Genomic DNA, 26052 nt, shown 5'->3' on the forward strand with positions numbered 1-26052 from the left:
GTCCTCTCTCTTTGCAGCTCTGGTCTGGCTGGAATCCCACCTGTGGGTGCCTCTGGAGGCCTCCTCCTGGGCCTGGCAGCTGGTGGTCAGCCCCTCCCCCCTCCTCCAATGACCCCTGACCCCACCCTGCTCCGGATGTGAGGTTAATTGCCAGGCCCTCCCCTCTGACCCCCCTGTGGGTTTTAGTCCTGTCTGGTCTCTCAGCCCACAGGGTGCACAAAGGAGACCGGCGGGCCATGGGGTTGGGGGGGTGGGGGGGAGTAGTTGGGAGTGAGATAAAAACAACCCAACCTCTTCAGTGGATTAATTTCATGATCCTCAGGGGGCTAAAAGAGCAAGAGATCAAGGCTCCACCCCCACTCCACCCACCGCATCATGGCCCCAGAGGTTCCCACGGGATAAGGGATCTGGACATTTCCTCATTCTGGCCGCCTTGAAGCCTGGGCACAATCCCGCCGCTGGCGAGGGCCCTGCTGCTCAGCCTGAGGTCCAGATTCAAGCCACCTCATGAGCCGTCACTGGCAGCTCCTGAATCCCAGAAAACAGCCTGAGAAACTCAGACTTCCCAGGTGGTCCAGGGGTAAAGACTCCACCTACCAATGCAGGGTACATGGGTGCAGTCCCTGGTTCGGAAGACTACACATGCCACAGGGCAACTCAAGCCCATGAGCCACAACTACTGAGGCCTGTGCTCCCCAACAAGAGAAGCCACTGCAATGAGGAGCCCGTGCAACTCAACTAGAGAGCAGCCCTGGCTTGCCACGACTAGAGAAAGCCCGAGGGCAGCAACGAAGACCCAGCGTGGCCAAAGGTAAAAATAAATTTAAAAATAACTTTTCTTTAAAAAAGAAACTAAAGGGGCTCCACGAGTGCAGGACGACCTACAGGAATCCCAGAAACCTGAATCCAGGCGATCACATACCTGATAACACCAGTGCCATCAAAGTTAATAACTCAGGTGAGTCCAGAAGGATAAATGTGAGCTGGATCTAGGCCCCAAGCTCGCCTTATTCCTAGGACACCATACGTTTAAAATAACCTTGCAAACAAGTCACAGAGTTTACCAGCCTACCCAGAGGACAGGCTTATTCCCTGCCAAGCCTGCTTGCTAGTGGGAATAAAATAAATGAAATCACTTCTGCAAACAGACCCTCCTGCCAGACTGATTAAATGCCTCTGAGTGTGTGTGTGTGTGTGTCCATCAGCCTCAGCTGTCTAACATTTAGACCCCCAGAGGGCAAGCCACTAAATCGGATAGAATGATAATCCCAGGGATTTCTGGGGGAAGGTTGGGGGAGACCCAAGCCACAGACTTGCAATATGGGTTTGAATTCAAAATACCCAAACTGGTTTCATTATGATTCTAACTTGGCCCCTGCCTCCTCCATCCTCAGGCCCCATCACCACCCGGGAGAGGGAGAGTGTCTGTCCCTTTAATTGCCGGGTTCCCCACCTCCTGGGGATACAAACACAGACCCTCGCCCATCTTCTCCAGCCACTCCCCACTCCCAACTCCAATGCTGATTAATTGCAGGGTTGGGCACCCAAAACCGGCTGGACCACATTATTCCTGATGTTGGCTCCTTTCACTGGTCGCTGCCTTAAAGCCACAGTAATCAGCAGCTTTTAGCTTGTCACTCTCTTGACACTCCTTACTTAGACCAGGAAATGGCAAATGAGATGGAAAAAAGAACTTCATTATCTGTTTCGTTCTTTCTAAGAGAGGAGAGTTGGAGGATGGAGAGGAGAGCCTGGCATCCGGAAGCCACCCCTGCGGGTGATGCTCGGACCACGTGGGGATCGTGGATCACAGCCCAGGGCCTACCTGCGGCACCTCCACACACAGCACTGACCCAGGCTCCTTGTGGAACATTGGGCACGCAGACCCTTCCCCTCTGCCTTGGAGACCTGCTGAATACCCACGCCTTGAAAAGGGCTCCAGCCCCAGGGAGTCCTGGTGGGCTTCAGATGCCAGGCTGCCTCTCCCCTGATGTGACCTGCACCCCATCCCAGCTGCTAGCCCAGACAAGTCTTGTGCGAAAATTAGGAAAAGGCGCCCCCTCTGGGAAGATGCAGGGCACACAGCTCAGGCATTTGGTGCAGGCTGGATTTTAAACCCACTTCCACCTTGGTCTTCAAGACAAGCCCTAAGACAGGTTGTTATCTACACAGTGGGGAAACTGACCCTCCCTGCTGTCAGGCACGGACCTCCAAGAGGCCTCGCAGGGCCTAGAAAGCATTAGCCTACGTCTCCTGGTAGGCTGTCAGCTCACTCTCACAAAGATGTAGGGGACCCGGCAAAGAGCAGGAGCTGATGACCCCAAGATAGTCCAAACACCCCTGTCTCCAGCAGTCTGGGGAGCTCCAGACCCTGGATGAGAGGGCAGCAGGAGCCAGAGAAAGGTAAGTGGCTTTTTAAAAAATTTATTTGTTTGGCTGTGCCAGGCCTTAGTTACAATATTCGTGACTTTCAATCTTCATCGAAGCAGGCAAACTGTTAGTTAGGGCATGTGGGATCTAGTTCCCTGACCAGGGACCAAACTCAGGTCCGCAGCATTGGGAGCGCAGAGTCTAAGCCACTGGACCACCAGGGAAGATGCTGGGCCAGTAGCTTTTATTAACCCCAAACTCTGTTTTCTGTTTGCAAGAAGCTGTCCCATTTTCAAAGCACGTGCACTTCAAGGATCTTGACTGAACCCCTCCAACTGGGATACGGGGAACCAGGGCAGGAGCACAAGTCCGTTTTACAGATGTAGCCCAGAGGCTCACAGGATGAGACTCACACATCTGACAAGGCTAGGAACCAGCGCTAGTTTCAGAAGGACCTGGAGCCCCTTGGGCAGGAGGGGCAGCTAACCCAGTCACCGGGGCCTCAAAGTCCTCCTCAAAGAAGTGAGCTCTAAGCCCAGTGAGTGCCCAGAAACAGTCCAGGCCAAGAAGGAAGAATGGAGTTCTGGCCAGAAGCAGCAGATGTCGAGGTTCCCCGCAGCTCAGGGCGGCTGGAACAGGGGCACATGGAGGGAGGGCAAGATAGCTCCTAAGAGGAGCCACTCCTGTGAGCCCTGCAGGGGAGTCTGGACTTCTGGGGGCAGGGGTATATGGGCACAGCTGAGCTCAGAATGGGAGGGTAGGGGAGGGAGGAAACGCAGGGGAGAGAGGTGATGTTCAGAAGGGAAGAGAGGAGAGTGGCGAGGGGCCAGGTTAGCAGGAGCACCCAGCTCTGAGGTGCAGAAAGTCTGGGTGTGTTAGCGGAAGGGGTCCTCTTTTTTAATTCAAATGGAGACACCAGGTTAGCTCTACTGCTGCAGGGACCCTCATGAGCGTTTGAACCTGAGACCCTGTTCTAGGGAAAAGTTGCCCCCAGTCTCCTATTTTTTTTTTTTAATTAATGAATTTATTTGGCTGCATCCGGTCTTAGTTGTGACACGTGGGATCTCCGTTTGGTCATGCGGAATCTTCACTGTGGGGCACAGACTCTCTAGTTGTGGCTCATGGGCTCAGGAGTTGCAGGGCTTAATTCCTCTGAGGCATGTGGGTCTTAGTTTCCTGATCAAGGGTTGAACCCGCATCCCCTGCATTGCAAGGCAGATTCTCAACCACTGCACCACCAGGGAACTCCTGCCCCCAGTCTCCTGATAGCCTCCTCTAGACTCTGAGCCCTCTTGGGTCTGGTGACCCCATTTGGGACAAGGAAGGGATCCCCTGGTGGCTCTCCCTGAAACTTTTCCCCCAAGAACCAAGAGCCCTGAGTGCCTGTAGTCTCATGTTGGAACCCACAAAATTCCCTTCCCTTATCTGAGCCTCAGTTTCCTCATCTGTCAAATGGACCAGTGTTCTTCCTTGTCTTCTGCACCCATCAGCAGTCCAGTGACAGGGGCTCCCTGCTGCCTGGATCTCTTAATTCCACACACCCAGAGGCCTGTGACCTATGAATGCAGGGAACAGCTGTGAAGAGCAAGAACCTGCACTACCTCACCCCTAAACCCTTCTTTCTGCCCTCGCTGGCTCAGCTGGGGTCAGGCCCTCTTTGGGGCTGGCCCCTCCACTCGTCGGGGGTAGCTCTTGGTCCTCCCACATCTAACAGGCCCCCTTCTCCTCCAAGGGGCAGCCAGCGGCTGGGGATGTCCCTGGCTGCCTGCCTCCCTCCTTCCCCGCCTCATCCCCACAGCTGTGGCTACACTCCCACCTCGGCCCTGGGCTTCTGCCAACGCTGAATTCATGTGACATCTCAGAGGGAGGGCTCCTGGCTGGGTGGACAGATGGAAGGGGAGGTGCTCCAGGCCCCCACCCCGGACTCCCGGGATGCTCCTCTGCCCTCATTTGCAGGCCCCCAGGCAGGTAGGACAGAGTCCTTGGGCTGAACTGATAGCAGGACCTCAGACAGGGGCCAGGTGTGTGATGGGGCCGCAGGACTGGGCTGGCAGAGGGAGGTCTGGCGTAACATAGGGGCCCCTGCTTAAACTCAACAATCTCTGGGAGTGTCAGTGACCAAAGAGCCCAGAGCAGGAGAGAGCTGGAGCAGGTGATCCTAGAAGACCTCATGGATGGTCAGAGCTTGAGCCGACCTGGCTTGAATCCCTGCTCTTCCACTTCCTAGCTGTGTGACCTTGGACAAGTCATTGGACTTCTCAGTTCCCTGGTGCAAAATATTAAAAGGAAATAGTGATATCTATTCTACAGGGTTGCTATCATGCAATAGATATAAATACCTAGCACAGGACCTAGTATTTCATGGGTGCTTGATAAATGGCACTATGATTCTTTTTCTCTTTAAATTATTTATATATTTTTGGTCGTGCTGGGCCTTTATTGCTGCACTCCGGCCTTTCTCTAGTTATGGAGAGAGGGGCCGCTCTCCAGTTACCGTGTGCAGGCTTCTCATTGCGGTGGCTTCTCTTGAGCACAGGTTCTAGGTGCACGGGCTTCAAGAGTTGCAGCACTCTGGCTCAGTAATTGTGGTTCATGGGCTTAGTTGCTCCAAGGTACATGGAATCTTCCCAGATTGGAGACTGAACCCGTGTCCCCTGCATTGGCAGGCAGATTCTTATCCACTGTGCCACCAAGGAAGTCCCAGGATGACTCTTTTTATTCCCATGGACAAGTGGGGCCACATAGTACTTTAGTGCACTGGGCTTTGTGACCTTGGGCAAATTGCTTTCCCTCTCTGGGCTGTACATAAAATGAGAGGCTTGGAGGAGAAGAAATCCAAGGCCTCCTTCTGGTATGAGCTTTACAGTTTGTGGGCATTCTGGATTGATGAGGGGGAGGCGGTGCTGACTGCATTATTTATGAACTTCAAGTCCTGGGTCCCTGGGGAGGTTTGGAGGTGGGAGGAGAGGGGGAGGAGAGGAAAAGAGTGGGAGAGAGGGGATGAGGAAGAGGGGGTGGAAAGGGGGAAAGGAAAGGAGAGGAAGAAAGGGATGAGAAGCAGGGGGAAAGAAAGGTAGGAGAGTAGAAGGGAGGGCAGAGGAAAGAGGAGAGAGGGGGAGGGGAGAGGGAGGGGGAATGAGAAGGAAGTTTCAGCTGGGCTGCTCCCCTCTCTGCAGAGGAGACCAAGAATGAGTTAGTTCCCAGGATACCTAAAGGGTTTCCAGCTTGTGGGAGGTGGGGCAGAGCGGGTTCTTCCTAGAGGCTGAGGTCAAGAGTCTGATCCCTTGAGTCTCTGCCTACCCTGGCCTAGAGGAAAGCAGATGACATGAGATGGTTGGATGGCATCACTGACTCGAAGGACATGAGTTTGGGCAAGCTCCAGGAGCTGGTGATGGACAGGGAAGCCTGGCGTGCTGCACAGCACAGGATTGCACAAGAGTCGGACACGACTGAGCAACTGGACTGAGAGCCACTGGTTCATAGGCAAGCTGTTATTTCCTCCGCAGTGCACTCAGGATGTGTGCATGTGCCCAGGACAGTCCCCCGTCCTTTCCTTGGAGGCCAGGGGGCAGACCGAGAGGCAACAGATCAAACAAGGATAAAGAGTTTTTCTGACTCTTTCCTGGAAGGACCAGAACCTTCCCACTAGGCAAAGGTGGTCACTCCCAGGGGATAGCTGAGACTGGGCAGTCTGGGCAGATAGGTGGCCAAAGCAGCCAGTCCCAGATCAGGCTCTTTGGCCATGGCTATGTGCTTCCTCCCCTGGTTGGCACTCCTGCTCACTTTCCTGAATTTTGGTTAAATTTCCCTGGTGACTCAAATGGTAAAGAATCCACCTGCAATGCAGGAGACCCAGGTTCGATCCCTGGGTCAGGAAGAGCCCCTGGAGAAGGTCATGGCAACCCACTCCAGTATTCTTGCCTGGAGAATCCAATGGACAGAGGAGCCTGGTGGGCTACAGTCCAAGGGTCACAAAGAGTCGGACATGACTGAGTGACTAACAGTTTAAGGATCAGAGACCCATGGCCTTAAATGTCTCTTTTGAGCCATGAGTCCTTGAGAAAGTCACTTCGTTCTTTCAGGCTTAGTTGTCTGCAGGAAGGGGTACCACTGGGAGCACTGAACGCCATACCATGGGGCCGGGCTCAGTCTACAGGGCTTAAAGGGCTCAGGAGGGGGTGGAGGCGGAGGTCACGATCTCCTGCTGTCCTCTTCCTTTCTTCACTGTTCCTCCCCTGGCCCAGGGCAGCCGCGCATGTGTTCATGGTGGGTGCAGGGCCCCACAGACAGGCGCTCTGCCCACTTCCCTACCCCACCCCACGTTCCAGCTACCCCTCCGGGAGGCCCACACCCAGTGCATCCTTGGCTGCCTGCATCTCAGCAAACCTCCAAAAATGCTTTGCAGCAGGTGAACGGAGAAAGCATCTTCCTGGAATCTCCCCCAGCGTTTAGCGCAGGAACTGGTTATGCTGTGTGTGCAGATATGAGCCCTGGAGGAGCAGGGAGCCCCTGGCTGGTGTGAATGGCAGGGACTCGGGGTGGGGGCGGCAGGGAGCTGATGCAGGCTAGATGAATGAACAGGTCTTGGACCCAGAAATAGGTCTGGGTCTCCGGCTGACTCACGAGAGCCTGGGAAACCCTCTTCCTGCTGGGCCACAGGCAGGGGTGGGAAGTCAGGGCCCACAGGGGCTTTGTACCCTATACAATCGCAGCCACTCTTCTGGATAAAGGGGCAAACAAAGGGGCCTTCGGAAGTGGCCATGCTGCTCAGCATCCGAGGAGGCCCCAGGAAGCCAGCTCTCACTTGCCGCCCACCCAGGCATCCTCCCCCCACCTCACCACCCCACCCGGGGGGCCAGCTGGGCCCCAGCCCCCTACAGCCTGGGCAGCTGTGCTGGGAGGAACACCCCACACACACTCTGGCCAGGGAGCCTGGAAAGTACCCGAAGAGTCCTCACCAGGAGTGAGTGGGGGAGCTGAAATGCTGCCTTCTTATCTTACCTAAGACACTGAGTGGAACCGGTGACTGATGAGGGCTGAGGGAGGGCTTCAGAAAGGCCTGTAGGCCACTGATGAGGGATGGACCCCCCAAGGGACTGCTGGTTTGCAAACAGGAGGCTTAGAGACAGCCCCTCTTCTGAGCCATCCTCCCCACCGGTCAGTCACATCTGCAAGAGCCACATCCTTGGCCAGCTGAGTTCTCACATAGGAATGTCACGCTGGGGATCTGGGACTATGGGAAGCACCGCGCAAGTGTGCGGATTCAAGATGCAGCCTGCCCAGGCTCCGCAGCTCTGGCTTTGTGATCTCAATGGGCTTCATAACCCATCTCTAAACAGAAATACTGCTTGTAGGATGGGACGTGCATTACGTGAGATGATGGGTGTCAGGCCCCAACACATGGAATATGCTCTATAAATGGCAGCTAATATTTCTTAGGCCCTGTTTGAATGTGGAATGGTTATGAGTTCTAGAAAAGTTGTATCCAATTTTTTTGAAGTTTTTTTTTTTTCCTTTTGGTTCAATGTACTGAGAAAGGAATGAGAAGTTGAGATCAGTTTTCAGAGTGCTTTGGGTTGTGTGTTAAATAGCCATTCGTTCTGGAACACAGAACAGGATTGTAATAAAAGGATATGGACCAGTGGGAAAAAAACCAAAAACCAGCAAAAGTAGTGCTCAGACTAAGGCTTCCAATGATCTTAGTAACAAATGTTGTATATCCGGGTGAAAGTGATAGGCAAATAGGGCTCCTTCTACAGTATTCACCTGGCCTTTTTAAAAATGTTTATTTTTAATTGGAGGATAATTGCTTTACAATGTTGTGTTGGTTCCTGTTGTGCAACAAGATGAATCAGCCACAGGTACACATCTGTCCCCTCCATCTTGAGCCTCCCTCCCACCTCCCACCTCATCCCAGACCTCTAGGTTGTCACATAGCAGCAGTTTGAGCTCCCTGAGTCACGCAGAACATTCCTATCGGCTATCTATTTTACATACGGTAGTATATACATTTCCATGCTACCCTCTCCATTTGTCCCATCCTCTCCTTCCCCCCTGCTGTGTCCACACATCTTTCTCTATGTCTGTGTCTCTATTGCTGTCCTGCAAATAGGTCCATCAGTACCATCTTTCTAGATTCTCTTTTGTTGAGGTGCATGGACTCTCTCGTTGTGGAACACGGGTTCAGTAGTTAACGGCACAAGGGTTTAGCTGCTCCATGGCAGGTGAGATCTTGGTTCCCCACCCAGGGATCAAACTCACGTCCCCTGCATTGCAGGGCAGATTCATAACCATATTGACCACCAGGAAAGTTCAGAGCCACCTGTTTTTTAATGGATGGAAGACACTTCATCAGCTTTGTTCACTCCCCAAAGGCAGAGCTCCCAGTAAAGCTGTCTCCATCAAGGGCACAGGATCCACACAAGCCATCCTGTGGCTGCTGCAGCGTCTCCCCCATCGGGAAGTGGGTTTCCTAAACTCACGAGTGCATGTAGGACTGCCCTTCACAGAGCTCTGGATTCATGAAGGATTTCAGTGGCTTCTCACTAGCTTGGGAGTTTGCAGGCAGAATTTCAGAGTGGTGCCAGACAATGCTGATGGGGACTGGGGTCCCAGGAGCATCGGAGAGGCCCTATGGCCCGGCTGTTTGGGGTCCACACGTACCCTCAGCCCCAAGTCAGGCCATCTTGTAGCTCAGAGGGTGGTCCTGGATCCAGAACACTTCCTCCCCACCCCTGAGCACTTGAATGCCAATCAGGAGTCCCAGCCCACTCCCCCAGGCCTCTCTCCCTCAGAACTAAGTGTTGGTGGCCACCCCTGGTCCCGGTGTACCTGGGAGCAGGGAGGCCACTGGGCCCCCAAGAGCAGGGGAGGGAAGGCCCTGTTAGCCCCTGTGAGGATGGGGCAATGCCCCCCTTTCCCGGCAGCTGGCAGAGCTGCCAGGCCCTGAGCTTCTGAATGCCCATTGCAGCCAGACACTGGACTCTGTTTCCCAGGCAGCCCCGTGCCAGGCCTGCCACCACCCAGAGAGAAGGAGCCTTTCTTCCCCGTTGGCCAAAGCAAAGGCTCCCAAAAGAGCATCAGCAGCAAGGGGCTGACCTCTGTTTAGAAAGCCAGGGCTTCCCATCCCCCCAGCTTGGGAACCTCGGAGCTGCAAAGGGAAGTGAGCCCCCATCTTTGTGAGTTGTCTGCTCCCTCCTGACTCTAAAGCTACGGGATCCCCAGGCCTGCCTGGCTCACTGCCTCTAGCCCCCACACACCCCTACCTATTCATCAGGGCTCTGAAGGCCTTTCACAAGGCTCATCCTGTTGGCCTTGAAAGGGGCTTCCATTGAAGCATGCTCAGGGCTGTTTGGAGGGAGAGATTCCAACTGGAGCTACTGTGCCTGCTTTGAAGGTGCTTCCTAAGTTGCCTCAGTCGCATCTGACTCTGCCACTCCATGGACTGTAGCCTGCCAGACTCCTCTGTTCATGGAATTTTACAGGCAAGAATACTGGAGTGAGTTGCCATTTTCTTCTCCAGGGGATCTTCCAGACCCAGGGATCAAACCCACATCTCTTATGTCTCTTGCATTGGCAGGTGGGCTGTTTACGACAAGCTCCATCTGGGAAGCTGTGAAGGTAGTGGAGCGCAGACCTAGCGAGGTGGAGGTAATGGATGGGCCCCGGGGAGGGGCATGGAGCGGGTCTCCAGACCCAAGACTGCAGTCCCATATGGCTCCCAGACTATTTTCTCTAAGGACTCATGCCCCAGCTGCGTGTAAGGGGTGGACCGAGGTGATCTGCAGAGGGCTCGGTCACTGCCAGGGCTTGCTGTCCACTCCTGACAGCCCCACTTGGATCCATGGATGAGCAAGTGCAGGGCTAGCTGGGACTGTGGAAGGACTGGGAGTCACTAGGTATAGACAGTCTCAGACAAAATGTCAGAGGCTTTTTGGCGTGACTTTTTAGGAAAACCAGGCTGTGGGGTTCCCTCCCCCATCAGTCCAACTCCGGGGAAACCCTAAGCTGGAAAACTAGGGGGCACCACCAGTCTTCTCTATGAGCGCATCCACTGTGGCGCCCCCACCCACACCCCCAGGCCAGGGAGAAATAGCAGAGATGGAGATAGTCACCATGTGCCTACCACACATGTGCACCCAGGTGCAGCGATACCAAGACCTCACCATCGACAGAACCCCGGAGAAGCAAAGATGAGCACCCGCAAACAAGCACACAGTGTGTGACAGTTGTTGGATCTTCATCAGAGGCACTGTGATGGGTGCCTGATCATTTCATTGTGGACAGGCACACAAGCATACACACAAAGAGACATAAATAGACTCACACACACACTGGAAGCCTAAAGACAAACACCTTACGGACTCAGACACAAAATAGGGACAATCACACCTTGGACCCACAAAGATAAACACCCCAGTGGTGTCCCAAGGGATGGATTTGCCTGGGGGCAGGCAAACACCTTGTCTGCAGAGAATTTGAAGACAATAGTGAAAACACACCTTCAGGTCTGCTTTTTCCCACCTTGCACTGGCAATTCTTTAACCATGTCAGTGATAAGATATTCCTTTCCCCTCCCCAAACTATTTTGTTAATTCTAACCTGTTGGATTTTTTTCAGGTGATTTTTGTTGTGGTAAAATGTACAAATAGCTGTGGAAGAAAAACAACTGTGGTGTTGGAGAAGACTCTTGAGAGTCCCTTGGACTGCAATGAGATCCAACCAGTCAATCCTAAAGGAAATCAGTCCTGAATATTCATTGGAAGGACTGATGCTGAAGCTGAAACTCCAATACTTTGACCACCTGATGTGAAGAACTGACTCCTTGGAAATGACCCTGATGCTGGGAAAGATTGAAGGCTGGAGGAGAAGGGGACAACAGAAGATGAGATGGTTGGATGGTATCACTGACTCAAAGGACACGAGTTTGAGCAAGCTCCGGGAGTTGGTGATAGACAGAGAGGCCTGGCGTGCTGCAGTCCATGGGGTCGCAAAGAGTCAGATATGACTGAGGACTGAACTGAAAATATACAAAACATTGAATGAACCATTTGTTATTTTTTATCGTGACTATTTTAACCATTTTTAAGTGAACACTTCGATGGCATTGAGTGCACTCACAACGTTGTATAACCATCACCACTATTTCCAGAACTTTTTCATCATCCCCATCAGAAACCTTGCACCCATTAAACAACTTCCATTCCCCCTCCCCCAGCCCCTGGTAATCTCTTTCTACTTCCTGTTCCTATGAATTGCCTATTCTCAGTTTCTCCTGTAAGTGGAATCATGTAACACGTGTCCTTTTGTGCCTCAACCTGTCGGCTCTTATAATAAATATGCAGGCTTCAAGTCGGGCTTCCCTGCTGGCTCAGCAGTAAAGAATCTGCCTGCAATGCAGAAGACTCGGGTTCAGTCCCTGGGTTGGGGAGATCCCCTGCAGGAGGGCATGGCCACCCACTCCAGTATTCTTGCCTGGAGAATCCCACGGACAGAGGAGCCTGGCGGGCTGCAGTCCGTGGGGTCGCACAGAGTTAGACATGACTGAAGTGACTAAGCAGCCACAGCAGCAAGCTTCAAGTCAGCATTTTAATTAACTAGTTCTGTGTTCTGTATGGAAGTTAATCCCAACAAGTCCCAGATCCACACAACACAGTTGACCCCTCATTCAGTTCTGGGGTTTGGAATCAACTGGGGTTTGGAATCAACTGTTTTCAGGTGCAGTTCATGTCTCCAAGCCCTAGGCTCTGTGATGGCGAAGTTGTAGAAACAGATTTGAATTTCTCCATTTTGTTAGTGTTTAAAACAATGAATCAAAATGTCTGTGTGAGACTATAATAGTTTTGTTAGGAAAGTGTGAATTTTCAATGTTATAGGAAATATTTTACTGAATTTGAACAGTCTGTTTAGAATTAGTTTCTTCGTTTAAAATTGTTAGTCTTTTATTCTGATTTAATTCTAAGGTAATTGTATTCATTATTGAGATAGACCAATATATAGGTATATATTTCCCTCTTTAAAAAAAATATAATTTAAGAAATATGTATCTACTTTTCCCTTTTTGTACTATAATGATTATTGCATTTTTAATTTTATTTTTGAAATGACATGAATTTATATACAAAATTCAGTCAAAAGAAAATTTTGGCTGCCTGCCATTTATTCATTGTTATTCATTTGATGGTCGTTACTGCTCATAATTTTGTTCTATAGAGGAGGAGTGGTGTTAAGTATCCGCTCGGCCTATATGCTAGCTACACCCTGAAACAGACAACTACACCATACACAGACTTCCCCCTCCCTCCTCTCTTTCCCTCCTTCTCTCTCCTTCCCTCTCTGCTAAGTGCCCCAAACCAATGATCATGGGGTATGCAGAGCTCCTTAGCGGACAACAAACCCCATAATGAAAAGGTGGGTCACTTGCCCACCCGGTTCGGCCCAGGTTGAGCACCGCCGTTGGGCAAGGTGGGGTCTGGAGTGGATGGGCGAGAGAGCGCCCCAGACTTGGACCAGAGAGGACCCCCGAAGCCAGGGAAACCCCCGCCCCTAGCCCCAAGGTCCCTTTCCTGCTGCACTTCCGAGGTTTACCACGAGGTGCCGCTGTAGCAAAGCGATCCCCACCTATCACCCCTTCCGAACCCCCCGGGCGACGCTGGCGGAGGGAGCACCTTCTCTGTGTCAGGCCTCGTGCCCGGATCTGGGGGATCCGGATGAGTAAGGCACCGCCTCTTGTCCCGGAGCATCGCACACGCTGGCGGGGGAGACTCACAAGGAGGCAGTGACGGTGCCAGTGGCGGGCGCTGTCTGCGCACATAGGCAGGAGCGACATCGCCAGTCAGATCGTGCAGTGTAACCAGGGAAACAGCCCTGAGGAACAGCAGGGAGAGCCGGGAGCAGGGGAAGGAGACAGAGGGGTGCACAGGCCTGGAGGTGATCGAGGGCGTAGGGGAGCGGTCAGCAGAGGGACTGGTCGCTGAGTGCTTTTCATTTCAGTTCAATTCAGTTCAGTCGCTCAGTCGTGTCCGACTCTTTGCGACCCCATGGACTGGAGCACGCCAGGCCTCCCTGTCCATCACCAACTCCCGGAGTTTACCCAAACTCATGTCCATTGAGTTGGTGATGCCATCCAACCGTCTCATCCTTCGTTGTCTCCTTCTCCTCCCGCCTTCGATCTTTCCCAGCATCAGGGTCTTTTCAAATAAGGCAGTTCTTCCCATCAGGTGGCCAAAGCATTGGAGTTTCAGCTTCAGCATCAGTCTTTCCAATGAATATTCAGGACTAATTTCCTTTAGGGTTGACTGGTTGGATCTTCTTGCTGTCCAAGGAACTCAAGAGTCTTCTGCAACACCAAGTGCTTTTAATCCCAGCCTAAAGAGTTTGGGCTTTACCAGGTGGGACTCTAGGAAGCCAGAAAAAGGTCTGGTTGGAGGTACACTTAGAAAAGTATCCAGCTGTTATTTTTTTTTTAAGAATTGGCTGCAAATTTAAAGAATATGCACACATACACTCCTGAGTATTCACAGAATTTATCCAAAAGATACACAACAATGATAGACATTAGTTTCTCCTGGGAGTAAGACTGGGGGCTGGGCACAGGGGTGGGATGGAAATCTTCTCTGTGTTTATTAGTATTGAATTTTGAGCCATGTGAATGAATCACTTTTCTGAAAAATAAAAATTATTAAATTGAAGATTATAAAGTCTTTATAATTAAAAACAAAAGATCATGGGGCTTCCCTGGTGGCTCAGTGGTGAAGAATCCACTTGCCAATGAAAGAGACCCAGGTTTAATCCCTGGTCTGGGAAGAGCCCACATGCCTTGGAGCAACTAAGCCTGTGCACCACAACTATTGAGCCAGTGCTCTAGAGCCCAGGAACTGCAAAGACTGAAGCTCCTACTGAAGCTCCTGGGCTTCAGTAGTTGCCTAGAGTCCATGCCCAGCAATAAGAGAAGCCACTGCAATGAGAAGCCCCAGCACCACAACCAGAGAGTTGCCCCCTGCTTGCCACAACTAGAGAAAAGCACGAACAACAATGAAGACCCAGCACAACCAAAATGAATGAGTGAATTAATTTTTAAAAAAGATCACTTTGGCTTTGTTGAGTAGGACAAGTTGCAGAGACAGAGACTGGAGGCAGAGAGCACGGCAGAAGACTGTGCACTGGACCTGATGAGAGATGGAGGAGGAGGCCTGGGTCAGGCTGGGGGCGTGGGTGTGGGGGTGAGTGCAAGCTGGGGTCTCCAGCTTGGCAACAGGCACAGAGTTCAGTTTATCGGCTTTTATGTAGCTACAAAAAAGGGGGGGGGGCATGAAAAGAATATACTGCTTTTTTTTTTAAGTCTTTATTGAACATGTTATAATATGGCTTCTTTTTGTTTTTCTGTTTTGGTTTTCTGACCACGCGTCTTATGGGATCTTAGCCCCCTGACCAGGGATCGAACTCATACGCCCTGCATTGGAAGGTGAAGTCTTAAACACTGGACCAGCAGGATAACCCCCAAAGTATTGCTTTTTAAAAGAAAACTACAACATACAAATGAACAAATATTTAGGTGTCTGTAGAATGGAACTAGTGCTAACCAGCCAATTTACTCATAAAATAAATTATATTCAATGTGAGTGCATGTTAATAGGTTTGATAAGTGGAGGGAAGGGATGCACAATGGGAGCCTTGTGGGACCTGCCTCCATTCCATACCTCCAGGGTATGCAGTTAGCTGCAGCACTGGGACCAACCTCGGCTCCTCGGCTCCTCGGCTCCTCGGCCTCCCAGTCCACGGCCTCCCCTTGACCGCACCACTGCTGGTCGCTCAGTGGTGTTGGGACTCTTTGTGACCCCATGGGCTGTAGCTCGCCAGGCTGCTCTGTCCAAGGAATTCTCCAGGTAAGAACACTGGAGTAGGTTGTCTTTTCCTTCTCCAAGGGGTCTTCCTCACCCAGGGATTGAACCCAGGTCTCCTGCATTACAGGTGGATTCTTTACCATCTGAGCCACCAGGGAAGCCCTAGAATGTCTCTGAACAGATACAAAGGAAACTGGTGTCAGTAGTTGTCTCTGGAGTGGGGAACCAAGGGCTGGGGAACCAGGTAGGAAACTTACCTTTTCTGTCTACCCTTTGTACAGATGGTATATTTTACAATGTGCTTTAAAAAAAATCAGGAAGAAAACATAACATCCTAGATAAACATCCAAGATACCTTGTTATCCAAAATGATAAATTTAGATTTCAAAATCGTAGGTACGACTCCTATTTTTGTAGAGAAAAATGTACACTGTATCTCAATGTATAGCAAAGTGTTGCACTGTGCTATTTTAACTTAGTTTTATTTGACATTCTCCTGATAAAAATTCAAACAGTAGAAAAGGGGATAAATATAAAAATATGCCTCCCCCTCCTGCTTCCCTCAGTTCAGCTCCCTGTTGCCTCTGCTCAACTCATCTTACCAGAAACATTAACAGTTATTAAGTCTGGGGGCAGGACTGCAGGGGATATTTTCTTTTTTGTGCTTTTCTGAAAGTTCCAATGTTTCTCAATAAGCATATATGCTGCTAAATCGCTTCAGTCATGTCTGACTCTATGTGGACTGCAGCCAGCCCAGCTTCTCTGTCCAGGGGGATTCTCTAAGCAAGAATACTAGAGTGGGTGGCCATGCCCTCCTCCAGGGGATATTCTCCATCCACGGATTGAACCCACGTCTGACATCTCCTGTATTGGCAGGAGAGTTCTTTACCACTAGCACCACCTAGGAAGCCCCAAACATATATATTACTACGGAAATAAAAAATACATACATTTTTTAAGTGCTCAGAATTAAGTGAGGCCTGCCTGGGACCTCACTGGTGGTCCAGTGGGTAAGGCTCTGAGCCCACAGAGAAGGGGGCTCGGGGTCCACCCCTAGTCAGGGAACTAGACCCCACGTGCCACAACTAAGGGTTTGTTTTCACACGCCCCAACTGAAGACGCCTCACGCTGAAACTAAAAGACTCCATGTGCCGCAACTAAGACCCAGCGTAGCCACATAAATAAATAAATATATTTTAAAATAACAATAATATAATTTTTTTAAAGTGAAGTCTTCCTTCCTTCTTCCTTCCTTCCCTCCCTCTCCCAACTCTGAAGAAACAAACTTGGAGCTCCTCCACCACCGTTTCCATCCACACCAACCTCCCTCACTTTTCTAAGTTCCTGGAAAGGCTTCCAGCTCCATTTTAAAGAAAATCCTCCTTCTTCACCTTCTGCTCAGGCCTCACGGCCTCTACCCTCCCCTCCCTCCTTAAACCTCAGCCACCCTGACCGCCTTTCAGATGCAGAGCAGAACCAGGGAAAAGAAACCTGTTGATTTTCTCAAGGGACTGAACCCGAGAATTCTGTCTTGCTTGCCCTCAGAGGTTCTTCGGCAATGGATCGGAAACACAGAAAGGCAGAAGGGGAAGCGGCCTGAAGACTCCTCTTTCAGGAGATCTCATGTTAAAAACAACAAGCCTTGTTAAAACCGCACCTTAATGAGGCTCCTTCCAGGCCTAATTGTCACCATGGCAATGACCCCTAGCGGCCATCTTTAATTAACTCCGAGCAGAGTCACCAAATGAACTTCTCCAGTAAATTGCCCGCCAGCCCAGGCAGTCACGCGGCCCCTCCTCCGTCCTTTGGCCTCCGGCGCAGGTGATGCGGCAGAAAGTTCTCAGCCCTGGCTTTCCTGTCTGTTTCCTGATTCTACCTGCAAGGTCAGGGGAGCGGCTTAGATCCGTGATAATACTAGTAATAATAATAATCATAGAAGTGATAAGAGCTACAGTGCTAAGTAATTTGCATTATCTCTCTTCTGAAAGATTTACTTATTTATTTTTGGCTGTTCTGGGTCTTCCTTGCTGTACATGGGCTTTCCCTCGTTGTGGGGTGGGGGGCTGCTCTTCCTTGCGGTGCATAGGCTTCTCCTTGCGGTGCATAGGCTTCTCCTTGCGGTGGCTTCTCTTGTTGCGGAGCATGGACTCTGGGTGTGCGGGCTTCAGTTGTGGTGGATCACGGGCTTAGTTGTTCCATGGTATGTGGGATCTTCCCAGACGAGGGATTGAACCCGTGTCCTCTGCACTGACAGGCAGATTCTCAACCACTGGACCACCAGGGAAGCCCTGCATTATCTCTTCAGAGTAATCCTATGAGGGTTGCATTGTGACTACCCACCTCTTTCCAGATGAGGAAACGGAGGCACAGAGAGACTCAGCCAGTAAGTGGCAGAGCTGAGATGTAAACATAGACTCTAGAGCCACCCTTTGGAATCCCCCGCTGGAGATGAAGTTCACAGGGTCACCTGCTTCTCTTGAGCACAGTAAATATCTGAGGTTTCCTGTCTACTGCTTTCCAGAGGTGTGATCTTGAGCCACTTGGTTCACATCTCTGAGCTTGATTCCTCATCTAGAAGAGGAATGGTGATTCAACTGGGTCAGGGGGTTGCAGCCTGAACAGCCTCATCAGTTCTGTTCAGTAATGACTCCCGACTCCATCAGAACCTTCCTGTTGTCTTTCCCCTGGTGTGATTTCAGAAGCAAGATCCTATGAAGGTCAAGAGATAATAAATGTGATCATCTGTGCAAAGCCCCAAGCCCGGTGCCTGCCCATAGTAAGTGTTCAGTGAAAATTAGCTGTTACTGTTTCACCAAGTGAATTAAGTGGTCTCAGCTGTCCAAATGTGGCAATGGCCCTGAGAAAGACCTCCTCCAGGAGAGGGCTAACAGTCGGGAACACGGGGAAAAAGGAAGCCGTGGAGATGGCTCCACTGTCACCAGTTTTCGGGTGGGTGGGTGGAAGGCTCAGGCAGCTATGGGAGAACACACTGGAAAAGCACAATATAGCTGTTGACCAAAGATGAGAGCCACCATCTGGCCCTGGCCTTGCCCCTAAACATGCTTCTGTCAGCCTAACCAGAGCAGGTCCAGAGACCCATCCACTGAGGCACATTCCAGCCAGAAGGAAGCTGTAGCGGTTAATAGGCACTTTCCCTCCCACCAGGAACATTCCCTGGAAGGTGCCCAGGATACTTCTGCTTACACCCAATTAGCCAAAATTCAATCACATGTCTATACCTAACCCCAAGACAGGCTGAAAATGCAGTCTTCCTTTGGGGCATGCAGGGGTAAATAGAGACAACCCAGGCTTTGCCACAAACCTTCAAGTTCTTCACACCACCCCGAGTAATATTTCTAAACTGAAATTTCTGATCATGTCTAAATCCTAAAGACAGTGTCTCCCTGCTATCTTTAACAGGAGCTCCAAATGTATGATCATGGGTTGTAAAGTCCTGCCGGATCCATCTTCATTACTTCCCACTGACCCTTCATCCGAGCTACTCTGGACCACTGGCCTTCTCTAAATCAGCCTTGCTTCCGTGACTCTACCCCTGGGCCCAGACTTGGAATGCCATTTTTTCCCTCATCTTCATTTAGTTAGATGATTACCTCCTCTCTAGAGACTTCCGGGGTCAGAGAGGAAGGGGTGAGCAGGACAGACAGGAAAGGCTGTGCCTTCAGACACAGGCTGGAGAAGGAAAAGGAAGTCTGCTGTCCAGGGCTAAAGTGGGGCCTGACCTGCAGGTACAGTAGCCTTACATGTGCGGCAGGCGGCAAGCTGGGGCTACCCTTGAGTCTGTGAGACGGGAAAAGGTTATAGGTTCTAATTAGTTCTTCTGCCCTCATTTGACAGATGAGAAAACTGAGACCTGGGACTTCCCTGGTGGTCCAGTGGCTAAGACTCTGTGCTCCCTAGACTGGGCGCAGGGTTTGATCCCTGATCAGGCAATTAGATCCCACATGCAATAACTAAGACTCGGTGCAGCTAAATTAAAAAAAAAAAAAAAAAACTGAGACCTGAAGACAGGCAGTAACTTGCCCAAGGCCACACACAGAGGCATACCATCGGTGCTCATACCACACTTGTATTACTAGGTTTAGCCTGCATTTGGGTGTTTTATGGGACAAGGGGCAGTCTTGGGGGCATCATGCCAGGACATGTGGTTCATAAGGGGGCTGAGTGGGCAGGGGGTACCCAGAGGTCCAGTCTCTCAGTTGCAATGGTGGCAGCTCCAGAAAGACACACACACACACACCCCATGGGGCCTGGGACCTGCACTTGGTCTGGCTCTGCAGTTCTCTTATGACTTCAGGAGGGGACACAGAGCCACTCAAGGGAGGCTATGGAGGCCGAGGAACACCCAAGGGAACCCACTTGAATCCATCTGCTCCACTTCTGCACCCAGGTACCAAGAGTATGAGGTTGGTCCTTGTCTCCGTCTTTGGTACTTGAGACTCAGGGCATCACGCGCCCTCAGTAGACAGTCACAGCCATCATTCTGAAAATGAGCTCTGAGTGAGACAGGCCACCTCTGCTTCTCAGGGCTGTTCATTAATGCTGCTCAGGGATCATTGCAACCCTAAATTCTGGGGGCTCTCACTGAGCCCAGGGTGCCAGAGAGAAAAACCTGCTACCATCTGCCTAAATAAGAGACCAAACAAAGCCTGACCACATCTGGGAGCATTGTTTATTTCCCAACTTGAAAATAAGGCAAAAAGAGATGTCTACAGCCTCCCAAAGGGAGGCTGAGCGAGAAAGGTGGCTTGGAGAGCCTCAGGTCTGGGCATGGGGCCTGCCAAAGGGTATGTGGTCCAAGGCCACTCAGACTCAGATTCACAGGTTGGAGAGAAGAAAGAATATGCCCTGATGCTCCCAGTGCCCACCCCAATCTGGTCTTTATGAGGTTAAAGAGCTGTGAAGCTCTGATCCCAGAAGGTTGGATGTCAAACCATTTCATCAGCTAGGATCTTGACTTCAAATAAAAAAGAAGAGGGAAATGAAAACTCCCCCAAACATGTGTGCCCTGAATGTTTTACTAAGGTTTAGACAGGTTCTGAGCTGATTTTAGAGGCATATAGAAGGTGAGGACATGGTCTGCCAATGGGACACTTACCTGGCTGAAAATATTTAGCCCAGGGTTTTACCACCTCTTGGGGTTCGTGCCCTTTGGCCTCTCTGCCAGCTCCATTTCCCTCCTCCTTAGCCTGTCTGGTCATGTCAGCGCCAGCTACCATTTCCTCTTACTCCCCTGGTCTTCCCCCTGCTCACCAACTTAGACCCCCATTTCTCAAAAAGGATCTCTTTGGGGATATATCCAAGGGTCAGTTCTCAGTCATTGTACTTGGCCTGTCAGTATATAGACACTTTCAATCTCTCTTTCCTTCTTAAGGTATTATTTCCCAGACCTCAAGGATAGCACTTTCTCATTCTCCTCCTACTCAAAGACTCCCCCTTTTGGTTTCTTTTGCTGATTCTCATCTTTCTCCTCTCAAAATCAAAGTATCCCAGTGTTCAGCTCCTAGAACAATTTTTTTTCTTTCTACATTCACTCCCTAGTATTCTCATCTTGCCTTGTAGTTTTAAATAAGATCTATAAAGTAACAACTTCCAGATTTAAAATTCCAGCCTGGACCTCTCCCCTGAATGCCATGTCTATAAGTCCAGTTGCCCATGGTTCCTTTCCCCCACTCAATTATCTGATAGGCCTCTCATACTTAACATGTCCAGAGTCAAGCTATCTTTTTTTTCCCCCCAGTGGCACCGCTTGTGGGTTGTGGAATCTTAGATCACTGACCAGGGACTGAACCCAGGCCTTTGTCAGTAAAAGTGTGGGATCCACTGGACCACCAGGAAATTCCCAAGCTGGTATGTTGTTGTTCAGTCACTCAGCCGTGTCCAGCTTTTTGCGACCCCATGAACTGCAGCACGCCAGGCTCCTCTGTCCTCCAGTTTCTCCTGGAGTTTGCTCAAATTCACACCCATCAAGTTGGTGATGTTATCTAACCATCTCATCCTCTGCCACCCCCTTCCTCTTTTGCCTTCAATCTTTCCTAGCATTAGGATCTTTCCCAATGAGTGGCTCTTTGTATCAGGTGGCCAGAGTATTGGAGTTTCAGCATCAGTCCTTCCAATGAATATTGAGGGCTGGGACTGATTTCCTTTAGGATTTACTGGTTTGATCTCAAGCTGATATCCTCATCCCCCAGGTTCTGCTCCTCTTTCTGTCATCTCAGTTCAGGAAATAGAAGCCTTATCCTTTCAGGAGATCAGATTAAATCCCTGTGATCATCCTTGATTCCACTGTTTCTCTCACACCCCACCTCCAGTCCCTCAGCAAATCATGGCAGTTTTGTCTTCAAAATAAATGAGCAATAAGCCAATTCTGACCTATCTCCAGTATCCTCATAGGTGTTTAAGGTGGGAGAAGTAGGCAGCGGTTAGAATATTGAAAGAAATGAGAGGTCTCTTGGCTGTAGCAAGAACATTTAAGTTTTACTTTGAATTATATGGGAGACCATTGGAAGGCTTTAAGTATGATGAGATTTGCCTCTTAAAAACACTTCCCTGGGTACTGAGTGGGGAATGAATCGAGGGGGCAAAACTGGAAGCAGTGGGACCCATTAGGTAGCTATTGAGGTTTGGTGGCAGGATGATAATGGCGTGCATTACCTTCCTTACATGAAGAATCCCCCACCTCAATTCCCCAAGGAGGAGCCGGTCTCAGAGGCTGGAAGGCGGGCTAGGGTGTGGCTGAACCAGCTCACGCTGTGGGTGCACCCGGCAGAGGCGGTCTGTGTTTCAGCACCACTGGGTGGACAGCTCCTGCCCCATCTCAGAACTGGGAGCCTCGGGGTTCAGTCCTCTCCCAGCGCCCTACGTTGAGGCCGGTGGCTAGGGGAAGTGGGCCTGAACTGGACTTAGGCAAACATCATTCCTTTGGAAGCCTCCGTTTACTACACTCTAAAATGGAGGTGATAACAGTCACTCCTCACACCACAAGGCTGCTGTGAGGGCCAACGAGTCCACTACTCACGGACTCTGGGCACCAGTGGATGGGGCTGGCTGGAATGTCTGCACAGGCTCAGAGTTCATTTCCCTGACTTCTGAGAATTTAAAATGAAGCCAAATCTTCCCTTGAGGGAAGGAGCTGTTGGAAACCTAATCTGGGGTGTTTCCCCAGGCAGTTCCTGGTCTCCTACACCACTATGTCATGCTGCTGCTCTGGATAACTAACTGCTTCTCTGAGAGTTGGACAATCAGTCTGAATTGTTTCAGGCACGGTGGACATTTTCTCCCTCCAATAGCAGTTTCTCCAGGATGAAATGGCAAGAGTTAGGGATCCCATTCCTGCCCTTCCCCTTGCTGGGATCTGACCAAATCTAGTTTCTCTCAATGTGTTTGACCTGGTTTGGTTTTCTTATTTGGAGATTGGCAGAATTCCTTTTCGTGGAGTTGGGGTGCACCACTTGGGGTCAGCAGACCCAAGAGACCTTGCTGTTCTGACTCAGGCGATCACAAAGACACAATCTTGCGGGATCAGGGAAGACAAGAGGGACTGCAAGATTTCCCTCTCTGAAATGAACTCTGGGTTTTGGGTCCCCACAGGGACGCTATCTCTGAGCTTTCCTGAGGGATAAGGGAGCAGAGAGTCACACTCTAGCCTTAGGTTTACTGGCAAACTACAGCGGGAGCCAACCTGGGCATCTGGAATGGCCCCACACTGCTAACCCTGAATCAGTCTGGCTCTTCAGGCTGGTCTGCCACTGCCCAAGTCCACACGGTCATCTGGCCACCCACTTCCCCCTTTCTCCTTCCCTTCCCTCTGGAGTGAGGCCCAGAAGTCCTCTAGGAGCCTCCCCACACTTTGAGAGAGCTTAGTCTTTAGGCCTGCCAGTCTCCAAAAGGACCAGGGCTTAAGTGTCTCAACCTTAGAACCACCCTGCCCCCAGGAGAAAATGAGGTGGATACGGAAGTGGGGAGGTGGCTAGGAGTAGGGATCTTGGTGTGAGAAGGTGGCCAGACTGAGACCTCACTTAAACTCCAGCTCCTTCTCTTTTTGCTCACTCACTAGGTGACCTTGGGTAAGTCCCTTTTCATTTTACTGCTCTCAGCCTCAGTTTGCCCAACTGTGAAATGGGATGAACGTGGTTCCTCCCAGGGGGCTGCTATCAGGAGTCACTGAGATAAAGTAAGCCTTTTACCACAGCCCCAAGGACTCATTAAAATGTGGGTGCCCTCCAGAAAACAAAATGCCTGAGGAGAATCTCAGAATTAAGGGAGACTTTCCTCACCCCAACTAGTTCATTTCCTAGTATCTCTCGAGATCTCTGTGACCTCCATTAAGGACTGGGCAGACATGTTCACACTCATTGTACAGATGGGAAAAGTAAGGCCCTGGAGGTGACCTAGCCTGTCTGGGATCCTGCTCTGACTCCTCTGACCAAGACCCGAGATGAAAGGAAATGTCCATCCTGAGCCAGAGTTACCTTAAGTGCCTCTCCTCACTTCCAGGGGCTCCAGCACCTCATTTCAGGAACTTCTAAAGGAACCTTGGGAACGACTGCTCCTTCAGCTTTAAATGAGGAGAAAAAGACTCCTTAGGTGAGCATGAGGATTAAATTAGAAAAAAATGCAACAATGCGTCCAGGATTTACAGATGCCCCAAAGGAACCCACATTCCCACCCCAAAGGGTTTATCAATGGAAACGAGTGGCTCCACCACTCCAACTCAAGGTCTCTTGGAATCCCTGAGAGGGCAGGAGCCAGGCTCCAGACGAGTCGGTGGAGCGGCGGGGCAAAAGGCATGGGCGAGGAGCTCCTAGGGCTGGCGAGGCAGCCCACACCTGCGCGGAGTCTCTGGCTCTTTCCTTGGGCCCCTTGACGGGCAGGAAGCTGAGTAGAGGCCTCCCAGACGGGTCCCCCGCTCCCACCCCTACTTCAGATTCCGGTGCCAGACCTCATCCTCAACCCTCGGGGCAGGAGATCCTGGGATTGGAGAACCCTCCTGCGGTGGGGAGAGAAGAAAACCATCTTCGGTCATTCGTTTCTCAATGTCTGACGTCCGCATTTTCAAAGACCAGAGTCAAACTGGTTTTTAATTAGCCGCGATGATGGATTGTCAGCAGCTCTGATATTTTAAAATACCTTTGAAAACAACTATTACGTAGATAGATATGCATATATACATACCAGGACTCCCGAATTAGCTCTTCTCTCAGCTGCGGACCGCCACCGCAGGGTAGCGGCGGAGAAAACAGCGCGGCAGGAAGTGGAACGCAGAATGTCACAGTCAAGGCCAGATCGCACGTGGCAGCCCCGCCTGGTGCCAAGGGGGCTCAGGTTTTACCCCCTCGCGGGTCTGCGCAGGGATGGCCTGAAGGGCTGGGGGAAGGATACGGTTTTCACATCCAAACTGCCCGGAAGGAGGCCCTGGCGCCCACGCCTCCCAGGCCACAGAGCCTCCCCGAGACTTTAAGCGAGAAGTACAGGGTGCCTCCTCCGTCCGAGCTGGGTGCTGACGGCGCAGCGGTGAAGCAGAGCGCACGGCGGCCCTGCACCAGCGCGGCTCACCACCAACTGGGCTTCCCTGGCTCACGCCGGTGCAGGACCCAAACCCGGGACCCTCGCGCTCAAGAAATCTTCCCTCCACGTCAGAGTTCTTTCCAAGTAAGGCGCCTCACGGCTCTCCCTGAGCCCCCAGTTTCCCGGCTATCCGACAGCTGCGGCACTGACATGTGCCCAGCGCACAGTGGGTGCTCGATCAAGAGTAATTCTTGCAGGAACCCGCCATGCTGCGGCGACTCGGGCTCCCCCTGCTGGCGCCCTCGGTCACGACCTGAGCGCGCACCGCCGGCGGAAACTGGAAAGCTTGCTTTCTTTTTTTTTTTTTTAGCTAGGGGTTCCTCCAACCACCGTCTATCAACCCTGACCCCAGCCCCGCCTTCCGCCAAAGTTACACACGAGAAGATTCCGGGAAGATTTTATGTTCCTACAGCTTATCCTAAATGCAAACAAAATAAAGGATGCACGCATCTACTCAACAAATATGTTCTGAACACTCTAAGATTAACCACCTTGAGTGGGTAGCTGTTTCCTTCTCCTGGGATCTTCCCAACCCAGGAATTGAACCGGGGTCTCCTGCATTGCAGGCAGATTTTCTACCTGCCGAGCTACCAGAGAAGGCAGATTGCTTATTCGATGAGCTACCAGGTTAACCACCTTGGCTAACACTAACTGAGTGCTTACTGCATGCAAGATATTGTTGGGCTCTTCTACATGTGTTAGTTCATTAAACTCTCACAACAGAGGTAGCAGGATGGCACTGTTATTATCTCCACTTTACAGCTGAAGACACTCAGGCTCCAAGACATGTGTCCAAGGTCACACATAGCTGGTAAATGGCTTTGAATTTAGGCTGTCCCTAGTGCCCAGGCCATCAGCCAACATATTACATATGGAACACTGTGGTTAAAAAAAAAAAAAAAAAAAAAGACACTGGAATTGGCTTCAAAGCATCTTGTTCTCTAATTTCCCTGGGGAATTTCTCCTAGAAAGAGAAACAGATGAATGTTTCATCTAGAGAGAGATGTAAGGGTTTTCTTGGTCACTTCCTGGGTATGTATTTCCTTGTGGCACCGGAATAAGATGGTTTCCCCACGTTTCAAAAGAGAGGTAAAGTTTAAAGAAAAAAAATCATTTTTCAAAACATGTAACTCACTAGAAGTTTTAAGATCCCCACCTATCCCTTCAAAATTGTACTTCCTTTCCAGCAGGGAAGAGAATGAGGCTTAATAAAATTCAATAGCCCATTCTTCACTTCCAAGATAAGCCAGGAACC

At 50.9% G+C, this 26052-nt stretch overlaps 2 long non-coding RNA genes across 6 annotated transcripts in view; both read right to left on the reverse strand.

Moving 5' to 3' along the window:
* Positions 1-26052, reverse strand: part of LOC139038762 (uncharacterized) — a 71604-nt gene that overhangs the window by 29856 nt on the left and 15696 nt on the right. The window lies entirely within an intron of this gene.
* LOC139038761 (uncharacterized) lies at positions 8132-25051 on the reverse strand. Of its 5 annotated transcripts, none has more exons than XR_011491925.1 (4): positions 24405-25051; positions 23702-23787; positions 15107-17921; positions 8132-13768 (listed from the first exon to the last, which is right to left on the reverse strand). It is a non-coding gene; the product is annotated as an uncharacterized lncRNA (long non-coding RNA). The 5 variants fall into 5 exon arrangements; XR_011491923.1 differs by having other exon boundaries at positions 15069-17921; XR_011491924.1 differs by lacking the exon at positions 8132-13768 and adding an exon at positions 13880-14537 and having other exon boundaries at positions 15069-17921.

The sequence above is a fragment of the Odocoileus virginianus genome, chromosome 16 (genome assembly GCF_023699985.2).
Source record: "Odocoileus virginianus isolate 20LAN1187 ecotype Illinois chromosome 16, Ovbor_1.2, whole genome shotgun sequence".
NCBI classification, from domain to species: domain Eukaryota; kingdom Metazoa; phylum Chordata; class Mammalia; order Artiodactyla; family Cervidae; genus Odocoileus; species Odocoileus virginianus.